Below are 23601 nucleotides of genomic sequence, written 5' to 3'. Positions count from 1 at the left end.
CTGTCCGGCACCGGGCCTACCGCGTACCAGATCGGGTACGGGCCTGCATACAGGCGGAAGTGGCCAAGATGCTCACGATCGGGGTCATCGAGCCCTCGGACAGTCCCTGGGCCAGTCCGGTTGTATTAGTTCCCAAGGCCGCTGCCCCCGGCACCGCACCTGAACTGAGATTCTGCGTCGACTACCGGGGCGTGAACGCTGTCACCCGGACCGACGCTCATCCCATCCCCCGAGCAGACGAGCTGATCGACCGGCTGGGGGCCGCCCGCTACCTTAGTATCTTCGACCTAACGGCGGGCTACTGGCAGATCGGCCTCACACCCAGGGCTCAGGAACGGTCAGCCTTCTCCACCCCCGATGGCCACTATCAATTTAAGGTCATGCCCTTTGGCATGAAGAATGCCCCCGCCACGTTCCAACGCCTTGTGAACCAGGTCTTGGCGGGGCTCGAAGAATTCAGCGCTGCCTACCTGGACGATATCGCTGTATACAGCCGCCACTGGTCCGACCACCTCCGTCACCTCCAAGAGGTCCTACAAGCCCTCCAGCGGGCCGGCCTCACCATTAAGGCCGGCAAGTGCCAAATTGGCCAAGGGTCTGTGACCTACCTTGGGCACCAAGTGGGAAGCGGGCTAGTGGCCCCCCTACAACTTAAGATTGCGGCCATCCAGTCCTGGCAGCCCCCCGTCACCCAGACCGAGGTCCGAGCCTTCTTGGGGCTCACCGGCTACTACCGGCGGTTCGTGAAGGACTACGGCAGCATCGTGGGGCCCCTCACGGGTCTCACATCCAAGAACCAACCGAAGCGGGTCAACTGGACTCCTGATTGTCAAGCGTCCTTCGAGGAGCTGAAGGCCGCCCTGTGCACCGCCCCGGTGCTCCAGGCCCCCGATTACAGTCGGGAATTTGTGGTGCAGACCGACGCCTCCGACCACGGCATCGGAGCCGTCCTCTCTCAGTTGAACCCCGAAGGTCATGACCAGCCAGTGGCCTTCATCAGTCGACGTCTCCTGGCCCGAGAACAGCGTTGGAGCACCATCGAGAGGGAGGCATTTGCAGTAGTGTGGGCCCTCAAAAAGCTCCGACCCTATCTCTTCGGTACCCACTTCCGGGTACAAACCGACCATCGACCCCTGCAATGGCTGATGCAGATGCGGGGGGAGAACCCAAAACTCTTGCGCTGGTCCATTTCCCTGCAGGGAATGGACTTCACCGTGGAGCACCGACCAGGCCAAGACCACGCCAACGCGGATGGCCTGTCCCGCTTTTTCCGCCTCGACGAAGAGAGTCCCCAAGGAGATGGGTGACTCTCCCCGCCTTCAGCTGGGGGGGACGCATGTTGGACAGGCCTCACAGACGGTTTGCTCCCTCCCCGCACGACAAGGCCCGAACTCCGGCCCACCTGGCATACCCCCGCGACAAGCACCCGTACTCCGCCTTCCGACGGACCCTCTGCCCTCGGACCCCTACTCATCACGGGGTCCAGCCCCACCGGCTTCCCCGGCCGGGTCAAGCCGCCCTCTTGGGCCCTGCACCACGCGGCCGCATGGCCTCACCTCGACCCTAACCCCGGGCCTGGCCGGCCCCGACATCCCGGCACCATCATCCACCCAGGAGGTGAGCGGACCACTTGGCAGGTCAATGGGAGAAAGAAGTACCAAGGGCTCTCCCCCGCCAGGTGCCGATCGCCCCCAGCTCCCCCAGGCACTGGCTCCACCCCCTGCTGGGTGTCTGGACACCTTCATCCCGGACCCTCCGACCTCCAAGTGCGAGGGTCCGGACATCAAAGGGCACCAGCCCTATAACTGAGGCAGCTCCGGAGCAGGAAGGCAGTTGTATCCTGGAGTCGAGAGACACCGAGTGAACTCAACCTTGACGGTCTACTGGCGCTGCCGTAGCCGCTCTTGTGAACCCTCGTCCTGCCTGCTGGCGCTGCCGCGGCCTTCTGCAACATTCATCTTCCTGGGACCTGCTGGCGCTGCCGCGGCCCGTTGTAACGACCATCCTCACCGGGACCTGCTGGCGCTGCCGCTGCCTTCTGCAACATTCATCTTCCTGGGACCTGCTGGCGCTGCCGCGGCCCGTTGTAACGACCATCCTCACCGGGACCTGCTGGCGCTGCCGCGGCCTTCTGCAACCTTCATCTTCCTGGGACCTGCTGGCGCTGCCGCGGCCCGTTGTAACGACCATCCGCACCGGGACCTGCTGGCGCTGCCGCGGACCGTACCACCTAACCACCAAGCTCGAGGATTGTGAGCTCATCATCCTCTCATCCGAACTACCTGATTGGTAAATAGACTGTCCCGCTACCCCCTTCCCTACCTTGCGAGACTCTAATCGAGGGGACCCCTGAGTCCAGACCTCCTTGTACCATTCAACCGTACCTTAAATAAGTGCTTATAAAGAACACTGAACCTTATCCGTGTGTGATATCTGTCTGTGGGGGGGAAGTTACTTGTCTGTACGATCACTGGAGACGGCTCTCCCCGGAGACCTCTCCCCCTGACCCCGGCCGGCCCTCCCGGTCCGTCTACCTTTTCTAACACAACCCCACACACAACCACATCCACACTCGTAATCGCACCCACAACCGCACCCACAACCGCACCTGCACACCACAACCACACACACAGCCACACAACCACATCACACCCACAACCACACAAATACAACCACACAAATACAACCACACACATACAACCACATCCGCAATCGCACCCGCACCCACAACTGCACCCGCACACCACAACCACACACAGCCACACACAACCACACACACAACCTCACCCACAACCACACAAATACAACCCCACACACAACCCCACACACAACTGCATACCCAACCGTGTACCCAACCACACACACCACACACACACACCACACACACACACCACACACACACACCACACACCCAACTGCACACACCCAACTGCACACACCCAACCGCACACCCAACCGCACACCCAACCACACCCACAACCACACGCACAACCACACACACAACCACACACACAACCACACAAACAACCCCACAAATACCATACACACAACTACAATAACACAACCACACACACAACCACGCGCAAAACCACATGCACAACCACAACCAACCACACACAACCACACACACAGAACCACAACCACACCCAACCCCACACACAACCACACCCAACCACACCCAACCCCACACCCAACCCCACACCCAACTGCATACCCAACCGTGTACCCAACCACACACACCACACACACACACCACACACACACACCACACACACACCACACACCCAACTGCACACATCCAACTGCACACACCCAACCGCACACCCAACCGCACACCCAACACCACACCCACAACCACACGCACAACCACACACACAACCACACACACAACCACACAAACAACCCCACAAATACCACACACACAACTACAATAACACAACCACACACACAACCACGCGCACAACCACATGCACAACCACAACCAACCACACACAACCACACACACAGAACCACAACCACACCCAACCCCACACACAACCCCACACACAACCCCACACACACAACCACACATACAACCACACACAACCACCCAACCACAACTGCACATGCACACCCACAACCGCACACCCAACTGCACAACCAAACACACATACAACCGCACACCCAACACACCCACAACCACACACACAACCCCACACACAACCACATCTGCACTCGCAACTGCACCCGCACACCACAACCACACAGCCACACACACCACCCACACCACACCCAACCACACAAATACAACCCCACACACAACCACATCCGCAATGGAACCCGCACCCACAACTGCACCCGCACACACCACAACCACACAGCCACACACACCACACCCAACCACACACACAACCTCACCCGCACCCACAACCACACAAATACAACCACACAAATACAACCCCACACACAACCCCACACACAATCCCACACACAACCCTATACATACAACCACATACAACCACACACAACCACACACACAACCACATACACAACCACACACAACTATAATAACACACAACCACACACAACTACAATAACACACAACCACACATACCACCACACACATACAACCACACACAACCACACACACAACCACATACACAATCACACACACAATCACATACACAACCACACACAACTACAATAACACACAACCACACATATCACCACACACATACAACCACACACACAACCACACCCACACACAACTACACTGACAACCACACACACAACCACAACCAAACACACAACCACACACAACCACACCCCACACACAACCCCACACACAACCACATCCGCAAACACACCCACAAGCTGCTCCCGCACACCACAACCACTCAAATACAACCACACAAATACAACCACACAAATACAACCACACAAATACAACCCCACACACAACCCCACACACAACCGCACACACAACCGCACACACAACTGTACACCCAACCGCACACCCAACACATCCACAACTACACACACATCCACACACACAAGCCCACACATAACCACATCCGCAATCGCACCCACAACTGCACCCGCACACCACAACCACCCACACCACACCCAACCCCACACACCACACACACAACCTCACCCGCACCCACAACCACACAAATACAACCCCACACACAACCATACACACAACCACATACACGACCACACACAACTACAATAAAACACAACCACACACACAACCACACCCACCCGCAACCACACACACAACCACACCCCACACCCAACCCCACACACAACCCCACACACAACCCCACACACAACCACACACACAACCACACACACAACCACATCTGCGATCACACCCACAACCGCACCCGCACACCACAGCCACACACACAGCCACATACACAGCCACACACAACCATACCCACACCACACCCATAACCACACACCTCACACACAACCACACAAATACAACCACACAAATACAACCACACACCCAACCCCACACCCAACCCCACACCCAACTGCACACTCAACCGCACACACCCAACTGCACACACCCAACCGCACACACACCACACACACACACACCACACACACACCACTGCACTCCCAACTACACACACAACTGTACACCATACCACACACCCAGCACATCCACAACCACACACACATCCACACACACAACCCCACACAGAACCACATCTGCAATCGCACCCACAACCACACCCGCACACCACAACCACACACAGCCACAAACACCCAAAACCACACACAACCACACACACAACCACACCAACAACCCCACAAATACAACCCCACACACAACCCCAAACCCAACCCCACACACTTCCACATACAACCACACACAACCACACACACCACACACACACCACATACCACACCCAACCTCACCCACACCCACAACCACACCCCCACACAACCACACACACAACCACACACACAACTACAATGACACACACAACCACATACCCACAACCACACCCACAACCACACACACACAACCACACACACAACCAACCACAACCATACACAACTGCACATGCGCACACCCAACCACAACCATACCCACACAACCACACCCACACAACCACAACCATACACACAACCACACCACCACACACCCAACCACACACCCAACCGCACACCCAACCGCACACCCAACCACAACCATACCCACACAACCACACCCACACAACCACACACAACCACAACCATACACACAACCACATACACAACCACACCACCACACACAACCATACCACCACACACACAACCACACCCATCGACATATCCACACACCCGCACCCACACACACACAACTACACACAAGCACAACCACACACACAACCACACACACATCCACTCACACAACCACACCCAACTGCTCGCACACAACTGCACACACAACCACACACCCAACCACACATCCACACACACCCGCACCCACGCAACCACACCCACACCCACACAACCACACACAACTACACACACAACCACACACACACAACCACACACACACACAACCATCACACACAACCACACACACACCACCAAATCCATACAGAACCACAACCACACACAGCCACACACACACACACAGAACCACAACCACACCCAACTCCACACACAACCCCACACATAACCCCACACACACATACAACCACCCACGCACACATACAACCACCCACACACACAACCACACGCACAACCAAACACACACAACCAAACACACACAACCACCCACATACAACCACACACACAGAACCACAACCACACCCAACTCCACACACAACCTCACACACAACCCCACACACACATTCAACCACCCATGCTCACATACAACCACCCACACACACAACCACACACACAACCACCCAACCACAACCATACACAACTGCACACGCACACCCAACCGCACACCCACAACTGAACACCCAACGCACAACCACACACACAACCGCACACCCAACACACCCACAACCACACCCAACACACCCACAACCACAAACAACCACACACACAACCCCACACACAACCACATCCACACTCGCAATCGCACCCACAACTGCACCTGCACACCACAACCACACACTCAGCCACACACACACAACCACACCACACACACAACCACACAAATACAACCACACAAATACAACCCCACACACACAACCACATCCACAATTGCACCTGCACCCACAACTGCACCCGCACACCACAACCACACACAGCCACACACACCACCCACACACAACCACACACACAACCTCACCCACAACCACACAAATATAACCCCACACACAACAGCACACACAACCCCACATACAACCCCACACACATACTATCACACACAACCACCCAGCCACACCCATACACAACTGCACACGCACACCCACCCGCACACCCACAACCGCACACCCAACTGCACAACCACACACACAACCACACACCCAACACACCCACAACCACACACAACCACACACACAACCCCACACACAACCACATCCACACTCGTAATCGCACCCACAACCGCACCCACAACCGCACCTGCACACCACAACCACACACACAGCCACACAACCACACCACACCCACAACCACACAAATACAACCACACAAATACAACCACACACACACAACCACATCCGCAATCGCACCCGCACCCACAACTGCACCCGCACACCACAACCACACACAGCCACACACAGCCACTCACACAACCTCACCCACAACCATACAAATACAACCCCACACACAACCCCACACACAATCCCACACACAACCCCACACATACAACCACACACAACCACACACAACCACACACGCAACCACACACAACCACACAACCACACACAACCACATATACCACCACACACAACCACACACACCCACCCACCCACACATCCACACCCACAACCACACCCACAACCACACTGACAACCACACACACAACCACAACTAAACACCCACAATGACACAAATACAACCCCACACACAACCCCACACACAACCCCGTACACAGAACCACATACAACCACATACACAACCACACCCACAACCACACACAACCACAACCAAACACACACACAACCACACAGAACCACAACCAAACACAACCACAACCACACCCAACCCCACACTCGCAATCGCACCCACAACCACACCCACACCCACACACCACAACTATACACACAGCTACACACACCACAACCACACCACACCCAACCACACACACAACCTCACCTGCACCCACAACCACACAAATACAACCACACAAATACAACCAGACAAACAACCCCACACACAACCCCACACACAATCCCACACACAACCACATACTCAACCACACACACAACCACACACATACACCCCCAACCACACACAACCCCACACCCAACCACACACAACCACACCCAACCACACCCAACCCCACACCCAACCCCACACCCAACTGCATACCCAACCGTGTACCCAACCACACACACCACACACACACACCACACACACACACCACACACACACCACACCCAACCACACCCAACCCCACACCCAACCCCACACCCAACTGCATACCCAACCGTGTACCCAACCACACACACCACACACACACACCACACACACACACACCACACACACACCACACACCCAACTGCACACACCCAACTGCACACACCCAACCGCACACCCAACCGCACACCCAACACCACACCACACCACACACAACCACACACACAGAACCACAACCACACCCAACCCCACACACAACCCCACACACAACCCCACACACACAACCACACATACAACCACACACAACCACCCAACCATAACTGCACACGCACACCCACAACCGCACACCCAACTGCACAACCAAACACACATACAACCGCACACCCAACACACCCACAACCACACACACAACCCCACACACAACCACATCTGCACTCGCAACTGCACCCGCACACCACAACCACACAGCCACACACACCACCCACACCACACCCAACGACACAAATACAACCCCACACACAACCACATCCGCAATGGAACCCGCACCCACAACTGCACCCGCACACACCACAACCACACAGCCACACACACCACACCCAACCACACACACAACCTCACCCGCACCCACAACCACACAAATACAACCACACAAATACAACCCCACACACAACCCCACACACAATCCCACACACAACCCTACACATACAACCACATACAACCACACACAACCACACACACAACCACATACACAACCACACACAATTACAATAACACACAACCACACACAACTACAATAACACACAACCACACATACCACCACACACATACAACCACACACAACCACACACACAACCACATACACAACCACACACACAACCACATACACAACCACACACAACTACAATAACACACAATCACACATACCACCACACACATACAACCACACACACAACAACACCCACACACAACTACACTGACAACCACACACACAACCACAACCAAACACACACAACCACACACAGCCACACCCCACACACAACCCCTCACACAACCACATCCGCAAACACACCCACAAGCTGCTCCCGCACACCACAACCACTCAAATACAACCACACAAATACAACCACACAAATACAACCACACAAATACAATCACACAAATACAACCCCACACACAACCCCACACACAACCGCACACATAACCGCACACACAACTGTACACCCAACCACACACCCAACACATCCACAACTACACACACATCCACACACACAAGCCCACACATAACCACATCCGCAATCGCACCCACAACTGCACCCGCACACCACAACCACCCACACCACACCCAACCCCACACACCACACACACAACCTCACCTGTACCCACAACCACACAAATGCAACCCCACACACAACCACACACACAACCACATACACAACCACACACATACAACCATACACAACCACATACAACCACACACACAACCACACACAACCACACAACCACACACAACCACATATACCACCACACACAACCACACACACCCACCCACACCCACATCCACACCCACAACCACACCCACAACCACACTGACAACCACACACACAACCACAACTAAACACCCACAATGACACAAATACAACCCCACACACAACCCCACACACAACCCCACACACACAACCACACACAACCACATACAACCACTTACACAACCACACCCACAACCACACACAACCACAACCAAACACACACACAACCACACAGAACCACAACCAAACACAACCACACCCAACCCCACACTCGCAATCGCACCCACAACCACACCCACACACCACAACTACACACACAGCCACACACACCACAACCACACCACACCCAACCACACACACAACCTCACCTGCACCCACAACCACACAAATACAACCACACAAATACAACCAGACAAACAACCCCACACACAACCCCACACACAACCCCACACACAACCACACACACAACCACATACTCAACCACACACACAACCACACACATACACCCCCAACCACACACAACCCCACACCCAACCACACACAACCACACCCAACCACACCCAACCCCACACCCAACTGCATACCCAACCGTGTACCCAACCACACACACCACACACACACACCACACACACACACAACACACACACCACACACCCAACTGCACACACCCAACTGCACACACCCAACCGCAACCCAACCGCACACCCAACACCACACCCACAACCACACGCACAACCACACACACAACCACACACAACCACACAAACAACCCCACAAATACCACACACACAACTACAATAACACAACCACACACACAACCACGCGCACAACCACATGCACAACCACAACCAACCACACACAACCACACACACAGAACCACAACCACACCCAACCCCACACACAACCCCACACACAACCCCACACACACAACCACACATACAACCACACACAATCACCCAACCACAACTGCACACGCACACCCACAACCGCACACCCAACTGCACAACCAAACACACATACAACCGCACACCCAACACACCCACAACCACACACACAACCCCACACACAACCACATCTGCACTCGCAACTGCACCCACATACCACAACCACACAGCCACACACACCACCCACACCACACCCAACCACACAAATACAACCCCACACACAACCACATCCGCAATGGAACCCGCACCCACAACTGCACCCGCACACACCACAACCACACAGCCACACACACCACACCCAACCACACACACAACCTCACCCGCACCCACAACCACACAAATACAACCACACAAATACAACCCCACACACAACCCCACACACAATCCCACACACAACCCTACACATACAACCACATACAACCACACACAACCACACACAACCACACACACAACCACATACACAACCACACACAACTACAATAACACACAACCACACACAACTACAATAACACACAACCACACATACCACCACACACATACAACCACACACAACCACACACACAACCACATACACAACCACACACACAACCACATACACAACCACACACAACTACAATAACACACAATCACACATACCACCACACACATACAACCACACACAACCACACCCACACACAACTACACTGACAACCACACACATAACCACAACCAAACACACACAACCACACACAGCCACACCCCACACACAACCCCACACACAACCACATCCGCAAACACACCCACAAGCTGCTCCCGCACACCACAACCACTCAAATACAACCACACAAATACAACCACACAAATACAACCACACAAACACAACCACACAAATACAATCACACAAATACAACCCCACACACAACCCCACACACAACCGCACACACAACCGCACACACAACTGTACACCCAACCGCACACCCAACACATCCACAACTACACACACATCCACACACACAAGCCCACACATAACCACATCCGCAATCGCACCCACAACTGCACCCACACACCACAACCACCCACACCACACCCAACCCCACACACCACACACACAACCTCACCTGCACCCACAACCACACAAATTCAACCCCACACACAACCACACACACAACCACATACACAACCACACACAACTACAATAAAACACAACCACACACACAACCATACCTACCCACAACCACACACACAACCACACCCCACACCCAACCCCACACCCAACCCCACACACAACCCCACACACAACCCCACACACAACCCCACACAACCACACACACAACCACATCTGCGATCACACCCACAACCGTACCCGCACACCACAGCCACACACACAGCCACATACACAGCCACACACAACCACACCCACACCACACCCATAACCACACACCTCACACACAACCACACAAATACAACCACACAAATACAACCACACACCCAACCCCACACCCAACCCCACACCCAACTGCACACTCAACTGCACACACCCAACTGCACACACCTAACCGCACACACCACACACACACACACACCACACACACACCACTGCACTCCCAACCACACACACAACTGTACACCATACCACACACCCAACACATCCACAACCACACACACATCCACACACACAACCCCACACAGAACCACATCTGCAATCGCACCCACAACCACACACCACAACCACACACAGCCACAAACACCCAAAACAACACACAACCACACACACAACCACACCAACAACCCCACAAATTCAACCCCACACACAACCCCACACCCAACCCCACACACTTCCACACACAACCACACACAACCACACACACCACACACACAACACATACCACACCCAACCACACCCGCACCCACAACCACACCCCCACACAACCACACACACAACCACACACACAACTACAATGACACACACAACCACATACCCACAACCGCACCCACAACCACACACACACAACCACACACACAACCAACCACAACCATACACAACTGCACATGTGCACACCCAACCACAACCATACCCACACAACCACACCCACACAACCACAACCATACACACAACCACACCACCACACACCCAACCACACACCCAACCGCACAACCAACCGCACACCCAACCACAACCATACCCACACAACCACACCCACACAACCACACACAACCACAACCATACACACAACCACATACACAACCACACCACCACACACAACCACACCACCACACACACAACCACACCCATCGACATATCCACACACCCACACCCACACACACACAACCACACACAAGCACAACCACACACACAACCACACACACATCCACTCACACAACCACACCCAACTGCGCGCATACAACTGCACACACAACCACACACCCAACCATACATCCACACACACCCGCACCCACACAACCGCACCCACACCCACATAACCACACACAACTACACACAACCACACACACACAACCACACACACACACAACCATCACACACAACCACACACACACCACCACATCCATACAGAACCACAACCACACACAGCCACACACAGCCACACACACACCACCGCACACACCCACACACCACACCCATCCACACACAACCACACACCCAACCAAACACCCACAGCTGTACCCACAACCACAACCGCACCCACCATACACACAACCACACACAACCTCACACACACACCCAGCCATACCCGCACCCAACCACACCCACACCCAACCACACCCGCACCCAACCACACCCACACCCAACCACACCCACACACAACCACACCCAACCACACACCCAACCACACCCCCACCACCACACACCCGTACCCACAACCACCGACACAACCACACAAATACACCCACACACAACCACAACCATACACAGACAACCACCCCCAACCCTACACACAACCACACACAACCCAACCACACACAACCACACACACAACCACACCCACAATCCCCACACACCACACACCACACCCAACCACACCCACAACCACACAACCACACACACACAACCACACACAACCGCACACACACAACCACACACAACCGCACACACACAACCACACACAACCGCACACCACAATCACACACACAACTACAATGACACACACAACCACACACCCAGACACACACAACCACACACATCCACTCACACATCCACTCACACAACCACACCCAACTGCGCACACACAACTGCACACACAACCACACACCCAACCACACATCCACACACAGCCACACATACACCACCGCACACACCACACACAACCACACACCCAACTGCACACCCACAGCTGTACCCACAACCACAACCACAACCGCACACACCACACACACAACCACACACAACCTCACACACACCTGCACCCAGCCACACCCGCACCCAGCCACACCCGCACCCAGCCACACCCGCACCCAACCACACCCACACACAACCACACACACCCACACCCAAACACACATACAACCACAGCCACACACACCACAATCACACAACCACAGCCACACAAACAACCACAGCCACACACACAACCACTCACAACCACTCACAACCACACCCAACCGTGCACACAACCCTGCACACCCAACCACACACATCACCCCACACACCCAACCACACACACCACCCCACACACACAACCCCACACACACAGCCACAACCGCACACACAACAGCCACACACAACCACAACCACACACCACCGCACACAACACCACACACACCCACAACCACCCACACACTACCATACACACCCAACCACACACACACAACCACACACCCGTACCCACAACCAACCACACAAATACACCCACACACAACCACAACCATACACACACAACCACCCCCAACCCCACACACAACCACACCCAACCCCACACACACAACCACACCCACAATCCCCACACACAACCCCACACACCACACACACCCAACCACACCCACACCCACACAACCACACACACACAACCACATACAACCGCACACCACAACCACACACACAACTACAATGACACACACAACCACACACACCCACAACCACACACACAAACACACACAACCACACACACAACCACACACACAACCAACCATAACCATACACAACTGCACACGCACACACCCAACCGCACACCCAACCACATCCATACCCACATAACCACACCCCCACAACCACACACAAAACCACACCACCACAACCACACACACAACCACACCACCACACACCCAACCACACCCAACCGCACACCCAACCGCACACCCAACCGCAACCATACCCACACAACCACACCCACACAACCACATACAACCACATACACAACCAGACCACCACACACAACCAGACCACCACACACACAACCACACACATTCACACACATCCACACATGCACCCACACACACAACCACACACACAACCACAACCACACACAACCACACACATCCACTCACACAACCACACCCAACTGCGCACACACAACTGCACACACAACCACACACCCATCCACACACACCCGCACCCACGCAACCGCATCCACACAACCGCACCCACAACCACACACTACCACACACACAACCACACACACACAACCACACACACAACCATCACACACAACCATCACACACAACCACACACACACCACATCCATACAGAACCACAACCACACACAGCCACACACACCACCGCACAGAACCACACACCCAACCGCACCTACCACACACACACAACCACACACAACCTTACACACACACCCACACCCAGCCACACCCGCACCCAGCCACACCCGCACCCAGCCACACCCGCACCCAACCACACCCTGTTGGAAGGGGCGATCTCAGGGGGGTTACAGAACACGTTCCTGACCACCCCGTGACCCACCTCTCCCAGAACCAGGCCGAGCACCGGAGGGGAGGCTCTTTCAGGAAGGGATCTCATACTTTAGGATCGCACGTGCTCAGCTTGCACTACTTGACAAAGGGACACCACACAGTAAGTTTCAGTAGACGGAGATCTTTATCTATAGATTCTTTGGATCTTTATGATCCGCAAGGTAGTCTTTGGTCAATACAACAAGCTTGGTAATTCCTTGACAGGGGGGTTGGGGTAGCGGGACAGTTCTAGGTTCAGAGTCAATGCCGAGTCTCCTTCGCACAGCTCTCAATCCTCGAGCCGGGGGACACGGTACAGTCTCGAGTCCAGCCAGTCCAGTGTATTCTCGAGCCGCGACCACATCCTCAGGGCTCCGGCGAGAAGGAACTGTCGATCGGGTGATCTTTGGGGAGCCGCGATTCGCTCGGCAGGCTCGGCCGGTCTTAGAGTTGGTGGGAGCCGCGAGTCTCTCAGCAGGGCTCCGATGGTCTTAGGGTCGGGGGGAGCCGCGAGTCTCTCAGCAGGGCTCCGGTGTTCTTAGTGTTCTCGGGAGCCACGACGACGTCAGCAGGGCTCCGGTGTTCTTAGTGTTCTCGGGAGCCGCGACGATGTCAGCAGGGCTCAGATGGTTTCCAAGGATCAGGGAGCGTCCTTCTTTCCAGTTTCGTCGAGCCGCGACCATGTCCGCAGGGCTCTCTTAGTTCCAGGCCTTTTCTTTTCCAGTCCCCTCAGCACCCCCTGTTATACGCCTTCCCTCTTTGAAGTCCGGCGTCCTCACAGAGAGGGGTCTTGGCGTCTGGGGGCGGTGTGTTGGGATTTCCTGCCGCTCGGCTCTTTGATCCTTTCAAGTTGGGCCGGGAGGAACTCCAGACACCCAGCATGCAGGGAGCCAGCTCCCTAGGGGCCCGGAGGGCGATCGAAACCCTCTATTGAGAGGCGGTCAGAGGGTTGACAGACTACTCCTCCCTGTCTTGCTTGGGGGGGGTTCCCTCTCCCTCGGCCGGGCATGGCGCGTTTAGGGTCTAGGTTTCGCTGGGGCCCCGGGCTGGCCATCGGGACATCGGGACATGGTGGCCGGGGGTCTTCGGTGGCTACGGGGTGGGGAGGCCGGGCGGCTATAACCAGGGATCAGGGGTGGTGTATGGGTTGTGTTGGGGAGCTAAGGGTCAGGGAGGCCCACGCCACGAGGCCGGGCCCCACACGTGTCTCCCCCAGCTGAAACTACCCATCCTCTTGGGGGTTCTCCTCGCTGAGGCAGAAGAATCGGGACAGGCCGTCAGCGTTGGCGTGGTCCGTACCTGGGCGATGCTCTACGGTGAAGTCCATCCCCTGGAGGGAGATCGACCATCGCAGCAGTTTGGGGTTCTCCCCTCTCATTTGCATCAGCCACTGTAAGGGTTGATGATCTGTTTGTACTCGGAAGTGGGTTCCGAACAAGTAAGGCCGTAGTTTCTTCAGTACCCAGACTACTGCGAAGGCCTCTCTTTCAATGGTGCTCCACCGTCGTTCCCGGGGTAGTAGCCTCCGGCTAATGAAGGCTACGGACTGGTCTAGGCCCTTCTCGTGGAATTGTGAGAGGACGGCCCCGATGCCGTGCTCCGAAGCATCCGTCTGGACTACAAATTCCTTGGAGTAGTCGGGGGCTTGGAGCACGGGGGCAGTACACATAGCGGTTTTTAGGGTGTCGAAGGCCTCTTGGCAAGGGGGCGTCCATTATACTCTCTTCGGTTGTTTCTTGGAGGTTAGCTCTGTGAGGGGGCCTACTATGCTGCCATAGTTTTTAATGAATCTTCGGTAGTAGCCGGTGAGGCCTAAGAAGGCCTGGACTTCTGTCTGGGTTGCAGGGGGTTCCCAGGCCAAGATGGCGTCGATCTTGGGCTGGAGGGGGGCGACCTGCCCGCTCCCGACCTGGTGTCCCAGGTAAACCACTGAACCTTGTCCAATTTGGCATTTGCTGGCTTTGACGGTTAGGCCCGCTTGGCGCAGGGCCATCAGCACCTGTCGGAGATGCTGGAGGTGTTCGGTCCATTGGGAGCTGAACACCGCAATGTCGTCTAGGTACGTGGCGCTGAACTCTTCCAGCCCGGCCAGGACCCTGTTGACCAGCCGCTGGAAGGTGGCCGGGGCATTTTTCATTCCAAAGGGCATGACTCGGAAGCGATAGTGCCCATCTGGGGTGGAGAAGGCGGACCGCTCCTTGGCTCCCTCGGTGAGCGCAATTTGCCAGTATCCGCAGGTCAAGTCGAAGGTGCTGAGGTAGTGAGCAGCCCCAAGGCGGTCAATGAGTTCATCTGCGCGAGTAATAGGGTGAGCGTCGGCTCGGGTGACCGCGTTGAGCCCCCGGTAGTCCACACAGAACCTTAGTTCGGGGGCGACTCCAGGGGCCGGTGCTTTCAGAACCAGTACCACGGGGCTGGCCCATGGACTGTCGGAGGGTTCAACCACCCCTAGGGCTAGCATCTTGGCTACCTCGGCCTGGATGCAGGTCCGGACCCTCTCAGGGACGCGGTAGGCTCTGTGCCGTACTGGCGGGCTGTCTCCGGTATCCACGTCATGGACACACCAGTCGGTGACCCTGGGGGTAAGGGAGAAGAGGTCTGCAAATTGCCCCAATAGCTGGCGGCAATCGTCGTATTGTTGGGGGGTGAGGGAGGAGGAAAGTCTCACTCCTGCTATAGAGCCATCTTTTTCCTTAGCCCACAGGAGGTCCGGGAGGGGCTCGGTGTCCTCCTCGGTCCCATCGTCGGTGGCCAGGTTTGAGGCGGTTCACGTGGAGGACCCGGAGGGGGTTCCGAGGGGACTGGACGTCAACTAAATAAGTGACTTGACTCTTCCGCTCTACGACCTTGAAGGGTCCAGTCCTTCTGTCTTGGAGAGCGCAGGGTTTCACCGGGGCCATCACCCAGACCTGTTGGCCCGACTGGAACTCGACCAGAGTGGCATTCTGGTCATACCAGCACTTCATCTCCTCCTGGCTAGTCTCGAGATTTGCTTCGGCGAACTCTCGGAATTTCCGAGTCTGGTTGCGGAGCGCCAGGATGTATCGGAATACATCTTGGGGGGGCCCTCGGGGGGCGGTCTCCCAGTCCTCCTTGACCAGGCTCAGGGGTCCCCGGACGAGGTGCCCGTAGAGCAATTCGAATGGGCTGAACCCCAGGGATTTTTGGGGGACTTCCCGGTAGGCGAACAGGAGGCAGGGGAGGAGGACGTCCCACCTGCGACAGAGGGGCTCTTCGAGGCCCATGATCATCCCATTCAGGGTCCGGTTAAACCGTTCCACTAGACCATTGCCTTGGGGATGGTACGGGGTGGTGAATTTGTACGATACCCCACATTGCTGCCATAAGGACTTCATGTACTTCGAGATAAAGTTAGTGCCGCGATCACTCACGACCTCGCGAGGGAACCCCACGCGGGAGAATATCTCCATCAAGGCTCGTCCCACCACGGGGGCCGTCACGGTTCGGAGGGGGATGGCCTCGGGGTAGCGGGTGGCATAGTCCACCAGTATGAGGATGAACCGGTGGCCCTGGGCGGTCCTTGGATCCAGAGGTCCCACGATGTCTATCCCCACCCGCTCGAAGGGGGTACTAATGACGGGGAAGGGTTGTAGTGGCGCCTTGCGCTTTCCGCCACTTTTTCCGCTGGCCTGGCACGTGGGACATGACTTACAGTGGGCCTCGACATTAGCTCGCATCTTGGGCCAATAGAAGTGGGTGACTAAGCGATGATAGGTTTCGTCTTGGCCCAAGTGTCCTGCCAGGGGCACATCGTGGGCTAGGCCCAGGAGGAAGTCTCGGAAGCGCAGGGGTACCACCAGTACCTGGGCCGATCCTAGCTCGGCAGACTTCTGCTCACTGTACAGGAGGTCCTTTTCCCAATACACCCAATGGGTTCCGGACCTGTCGCCCGCCGCCTGGGCTTCGGCCTGCTGCCGGAGTCCGATGAGGGAAGGGCAGGCGGCTTGTTCTCTGCAGAACTCCTCCCGGGAGGGGCCCCCCTCGAAGCGCCATTGCGCCAAATCGGGCAGGTCACCTAGTTCCGTCATTTGCTCGGGGTCCCGATATAATGGTCAGTTGTCGGGGACGGGTTCCGGTGTTGGAGGGTAAGGGAGTTCCGGGAACCATTTCTCGGTCTCCTACGGAGACCAGGGCCATGGCTGCACGCTCCCACTCCTCGGTGTCCTCCATCTCCTCCCCTAGGGCCACGGTGGCCATCTGTCGGGCTGGGGGAGTGGTCGCTGCATCCCGTTGGTACATGGGACATTGGGGGTCACTGGCGTGGCCAGTGACCAGTCTGTTGGCATCGGTAACAGGTGATCTTGACTCGGGGTCCCTGTCTCCCCGGGGGCCCTGTTCTGGCTGGAGGTAGTGCTGGAAAGGGCGGGGGTTGGTTTCTGGAGGGACTATGCTGGGGGCCTGCCTGGAATTCCCTCTGTCTTCCCTGGTTCCCCCCACCCCTCTGGCAGGGAGGTCCCTGACTGTGGCGGACGTAGTCTCCCACGGGGCCCCGGGGGGCCCGGGTGTTCACCCAGCGGTCAGCTTCAACAGCCAGTTTCTGAGGATATGTGTGCTTGCTGTCGAGGAGGTGCTGGCGTAACTCTACAAAGCAATTGGCGGACAAATGTTCCCAAGCGATTAGGTCAAACAGCTCCTCAAAGTTGGAGACCTTGCTGCCCTTGATCCACCTGTCCAAGGCTCTGCTGTAAAAGTTTACGTACTACACCCACGTAGTACCGGGTATCTTTTTGCAGTCTCGGAACCGTTGCCGGTACATCTCGGGGGTGAGTCCATATCTCGCTAATAAGGCCTCTTTCATGTGGCTGTAGGAATGTAGCACGGTGGAAGGCAGGTCCAGCAGGGTGTTTCTCCCCTCACTCAGGAACCGCCCCACAAGCCAGCCCCACAATCCTTCTGTGGAACTCGGTGGGAGGTCATGGCGACCTCGTAGGCCTTGAACCATTGCTGGATATCATCGTTTTTGTAATACTCTTTCACCACATCCTTGGGGATGTGTACCTTTGGTTCCATTGGGGGAGAGGTCTCTTGATTCCCCGAGGGGCTGGATTCCTTATTCTTGGCTTTGAGTTCGATCTCCTTTAGGCTGCGCTCGTGTTCCAGTTGAAGTTTTCTTTCTTCGTGTTCTCGCTGGCGTTTCTTTTCCTCAAGTTCCCCTTGTAGGCGTAGCTGTTCTACAGCTAACATTTTTTCGGGCAATTTTAGCTCTCCCTCTATCTCAAGCTTGGCCAGTTCTAGTTCGTGGCTGCGGCTCCTTTCCCGGTCCGCTAGTCCCTCCGGGGATAGGCCCCCCTCTGGGGCGTTGTTCCTCGCCGGGGTGCTTCGGAGTTCGTTCGGCAGTTCCCCCTCTCGAGCGTCTCCTTCGGTTTGGGAAGGGGAAGCTCCGGACTCTATCCAGGCTTTCAATGCTTTCTGGAAATCTTCTTTTGTGCTTAATCCGGTGGTAGCGATTCCAAGGTCTTTGCAAAACTGTTTTAATTCTCGGTGCGCATACTCTTCTAACCGGTCCTCTCGGAACGTAGAACTCGCGTTGGTTCCTGTGGTACTCATGGCGGTTCTTCTTCCATCTTTGTTCGGTAGTGCGTCAGCCGTTTACTGTACGATCTCTAGGTGTCGGCTCGGATCCCGTCACCTGCCACCAAATGTTGGAAGGGGCGATCTCAGGGGGGTTACAGAACACGTTCCTGACCATCCCGTGACCCACCTCTCCCAGAACCAGGCCAAGCACCGGCGGGGAGGCCCTTTCAGGAAGGGGTCTCGTACTTTAGGATCGCACGTGCTGAGCTTGCACTACTTGACAAAGGGACACCACACAGTAAGTTTCAGTAGACGGAGATCTTTATCTATAGATTCTTTGGATCTTTATGATCCGCAAGGTAGTCTTTGGTCAATACAACAAGCTTGGTAATTCCTTGACAGGGGGGTTGGGGTAGCGGGACAGTTCTAGGTTCAGAGTCAATGCCGAGTCTCCTTCGCACAGCTCTCAATCCTCGAGCCGGGGGACACGGTACAGTCTCGGGTCCAGCCGGACCAGTGTATTCTCGAGCCGCGACAACGCCCGCAGGGCTCCGGCGGGAAGGAACTTTGATCGGGTGATCTTCGGGGAGCCGCGATTCGCTCGGCAGGCTCGGCCGGTCTTAGAGCCGGTGGGAGCCGCGAGTCTCTCAGCAGGGCTCCGATGGTCTTAGGGTCGGGGGGAGCCGCGAGTCTCTCAGAAGGGCTCCGGTGTTCTTAGTGTTCTCGGGAGCCGCGACGACGTCAGAAGGGCTCAGATAGTTTCCAAGGATCAGGTAGCATCCTCCTTTCCAGTTTCGTCGGGCCGCAACCAGGTCCGCAGAGCTCTCTTAGTTCCAGGCCTTTTCTTTTCCAGTCCCCTCAGCAACCCCTGTTATACGCCTTCCCTCTTTGAAGTCCGGCGTCCTCACAGAGAGGGGTCTTGGCGTTTGGGGGCGGTGTGTTGGGATTTCCTGCCGTTCGGCTCTTTGATCCTTTCAAGTTGGGCCGGGAGGGACTCCAGACACCCAGCATGCAGGGAGCCAGCTCCCTGGGGGCCCGGAGGGTGATCGAAATCCTCTATTGAGAGGCGGTCACAGGTGTGACAGAGACTACTCCTCCCTGTCTTGCTTGGGGGGTTCCCTCTCCCTCGGCCGGGCATGGCGCGTTTAGGGTCTAGGTTTCGCTGGGGCCCCGGGCCGGCCATCGGGACATCGGGACATGGTGGCCGGGGGTCTTCGGTGGCTACGGGGTGGGGAGGCCAGGCGGCTATAACCAGGGATCAGGGGTGGTGTATGGGTTGGGTTGGGGAGCTAAGGGTCAGGGAGGCCCACGCCACGAGGCCGGGCCCCACACACCCGCACCCAACCACACTCGTACCCAACCACACCCACACACAACCACACCCTCACCCACAACCACACACACACACACAACCGCACCCAACCACACACACAACCACAGCCACACACATAACCACAGCCATTCACACAACCACAATCACACACAACCACAATCACACACAACCACAGCCACACACACAACCACAGCCACACACACAACCACTCACAACCACAACCACTCACAACCACACCCAACTGCGCACACAACCCCGCACACCCAACCACACACACCACCCCACACATACAACCCCACACACACAGTCACAACTGCACATACAACAGCCACACACAACCACAACCACACACAACCGCACACACAACCACACACACCCGCAACCACACCCATACTACCAAACACACCCAACCACACACCCAACCACAAACCCACAACCACATACCCGTAACCACAACCACCCCCACACAACCACACAAATACACCCACACACAACCACAACCATGCACACACAACCATACACACACACCCACCCCCAACCCCACACACAACCACACCCAACCACACCCAACCCCACACACACAACTACACCCACAACCACACCCAATCACATACCCAACCACAAACCCACAACCACATACCCATACCCACAACCACCCACACAACCACACAAATACACCCACACACAACCACACACACACAACCACCCCCAACCCCACACACAACCACACCCAACCCCACACACACAACCACAACCATACACACACACAACCACCCCCACACACAGCCACACCCAACCGCACACACAAGCACACCCAACCACATCCACACTCACAACCGCACCCACACAACCAAACACAACCGCACCCGCACAACCACACACAGCCACATACCACACCCAACCACAACCACACACACAACCACACACACAACCACACAGAGCCACACACACAACCACATCTGCACTCACAACCACACCCACAACCGCACCCGCACACACACAGCCAAACACACAGCCACACACAACCACACACACAACCACACACACAACCATACACACAACCATACACACAACCATACACACACAACCACACACACAACCGCAGCTACACACAACCGCACACCACCCACACATCACCCACCCATCTACCCACACATCCACCTACCCACCCACACATCCACCCACACATCCACCCACATATCCACCCACATACACAACCATACCCAACCGTGCATACACAACTGCACACACAACTGCACACGCACCACCACACGCAACACCACATGCAACACAACACGCAACACCACACACACCACCACATGCACAACCACACGCACAA

The sequence above is a fragment of the Triturus cristatus genome, chromosome 1_1 (assembly GCF_964204655.1).
Source record: "Triturus cristatus chromosome 1_1, aTriCri1.1, whole genome shotgun sequence".
Lineage (NCBI taxonomy): Eukaryota > Metazoa > Chordata > Amphibia > Caudata > Salamandridae > Triturus > Triturus cristatus.
The sequence above is the reverse complement of the archived record's forward strand: the minus strand, read 5'-3'. Positions refer to the sequence as shown.